Here is a 2,500-nt window from a genome sequence, read left to right as displayed (position 1 = left end):
CCATGTTGTGCCTTAACCTAACCCATGTTGTGCCTTAACCTAACCCATGTTGTGCCTTAACCTAACCCATGTTGTGCCTTAACCTAACCCATGTTGTGCCTTAACCTAACCCATGTTGTGCCTTAACCTAACCCATGTTGTGCCTTAACCTAACCCATGTTGTGCCTTAACCTAACCCATGTTGTGCCTTAACCTAACCCATGTCGTGCCTTAACCTAACCCACGTCGTGCCTTAACCTAACCCACGTTGTCGCCTAACGTAACCCACGTTGTCGCCTAAACCTGCTCTGTAATTGTTATACGACTCGTTCAATTAGTGTAGTGTTGCCCACCCGCAACCCTCGCAATATAGTTCGCTACTCGCACTCCCCGCTCCCCTGTGTATCGCTTCATGTTAAACACCTTGCAAGTCTTGCTCACTTTCCACATGCTCCTGCTGTACACTGTAATGTGGATGGCAGCAGGACGTACATGCCGCCCCTCCCCACGTCCCCACCTTGCCCCCTGCCTTCGCAAGCTGGTTGGTGAGAACTTTGCATGTTCAATGCCCTCCGCATGCGACGTACTCAGGCTACGTTGTGGTGCGGCCTGTGTCAACTGTCCGCTAATGTCGTACGCGTAAACCACAATCTGTACTGCACATTCGTCCTTATGTACTGAATGATACATCGTGGCACATGTGTGACCGTACAACGACTGCGCCCAAAAACGGCGGACCATACAGTGCAAATATTGTGCACGCAGCTACGTGTCGTCTCCCTATGAGAGCTGGATTGCAGTGTGGTACGCCATAGAGACGTGTGGGAGGAACGGACGCCGTGGATGGCGATCAGCATGAGCTGTCTGTTGATGTATTCGGACCTAGTCGTCTCTCCTCACACACCGTGATGGCATGGTGCACCGCGTTCCATATCTGCGACATGCTACAGAGGCCGGTTGACAGTCGTTCGAGCAATGGACATCGCATACGTACGGGGGCCACCTTCCACGTATTGTCTAGGCGTGCACATTTTGTTGCGTGTATGTGGGCAGACGTAGTGTGGCGTGACACCTGACACAGGCATGCAATAATCGTGGAAGTTGCAAATGGCGATGGACGCCTGCGTTTTCTGGTGAAGTTACGCAAATGAACAAATGGTAACCTGTTGTGGTGCGGTTGTTCTCGCTAGGGGTGAATCGGTGATGGCGACGATAGGTTGAGGTACTAACCGGTTGTTCCAGCGATACCCACCATGCCGACGAAACTGAACGGCATCTGGGTGTGAAGCGATACGCGGCGGTGGCTGGGTGGGACCGTCCCCGGCCGGTGAGGGGGCGCCTCCCGGCGTGCTGGCCGCGCGGTGCGTGGGCGCACGCGCTACAGCCGGCTGGTGGGGGCGGCCAGTGGCAGGCGCGCCGGCCGACGGACGCGGCAGGCGTCGCAGCTGCGCGCCGGCGCACCCTGCGCGCGGCGCCGTGCGGCCAAAGTAGGTCCTCGCGGGCCCGGTGCGAAGCGCGGTGGACATCTTCAGTGTGCTGGTCCGATTGAGGACTGTGTGCGTTGAGGATGCGCTGCCGCCCGGCGCTCGGCGCCGCGACGCCGTCTGCTGCTCGGTCGCCCCAGCGGTTCTCGCTGGTGGTTTGTATCGCAGCTGTGCGGATGTGTTGGCGCGTGCGCTGTGCTGGGAGAGTTCGCTTCGGCACCCAAGTGGGGCTTTTGTCCTTCTGTGGCGCTGGCGTTGGAGCTGCCGGTCACCGTAGGTGGCGCGTGTTGTCTCCCGCCGGCAATGCCACGACAGCACGCTCCCGGGCCTCTGTCGGCAGCGGCAAGCTCAGTTGGGAGCACGGGTGGTCGCACCGAAAGCGTCTACTCGCCTAACTCCGGGCGATTGCGCCTCTCTCGAACCCGACCAAGTACTTGGGACGGCGCTGCGCGCCGCCGGGACCTGAGAGGGTTTCGAGGTGTATTGTGCAGGGGAGCTCAGCCTCCTCCTGTTTGCAGAATGATTGAGCGGACGCTTGCGTGTTCGCGCGGGCCCCCGGGACACACTCCCGGGCGGCCGGCTGCTCAGCTCTAGTTGACGCAGCTCCCTGGTTGATCCTGCCAGTAGTCATATGCTTGTCTCAAAGATTAAGCCATGCATGTCTCAGTACAAGCCGCATTAAGGTGAAACCGCGAATGGCTCATTAAATCAGTTATGGTTCCTTAGATCGTACCCACGTTACTTGGATAACTGTGGTAATTCTAGAGCTAATACATGCAAACAGAGTCCCGACCAGAGATGGAAGGGACGCTTTTATTAGATCAAAACCAATCGGTCGGCTCGTCCGGTCCGTTTGCCTTGGTGACTCTGAATAACTTTGGGCTGATCGCACGGTCCTCGTACCGGCGACGCATCTTTCAAATGTCTGCCTTATCAACTGTCGATGGTAGGTTCTGCGCCTACCATGGTTGTAACGGGTAACGGGGAATCAGGGTTCGATTCCGGAGAGGGAGCCTGAGAAACGGCTACCACATCCA

At 57.4% G+C, this 2,500-nt stretch overlaps 1 non-coding gene across 1 annotated transcript in view; it reads left to right on the top strand.

Annotated features, from left to right (window-relative positions):
• The first annotated feature begins 2,067 nt into the window (after nt 1-2,067).
• LOC124762117 overlaps nt 2,068-2,500 on the top strand; it is a 1,909-nt gene continuing 1,476 nt past the window's right edge. Inside the window, exon 1 of the ribosomal RNA XR_007012495.1 lies at nt 2,068-2,500. This exon is cut by the window's right edge and continues 1,476 nt beyond it. This is a non-coding gene — a ribosomal RNA (small subunit ribosomal RNA).

This window comes from Schistocerca piceifrons, unplaced genomic scaffold (genome assembly GCF_021461385.2).
Source record: "Schistocerca piceifrons isolate TAMUIC-IGC-003096 unplaced genomic scaffold, iqSchPice1.1 HiC_scaffold_592, whole genome shotgun sequence".
NCBI classification, from domain to species: domain Eukaryota; kingdom Metazoa; phylum Arthropoda; class Insecta; order Orthoptera; family Acrididae; genus Schistocerca; species Schistocerca piceifrons.
The sequence above is the reverse complement of the archived record's forward strand: the minus strand, read 5'-3'. Positions and strand labels throughout refer to the sequence as shown.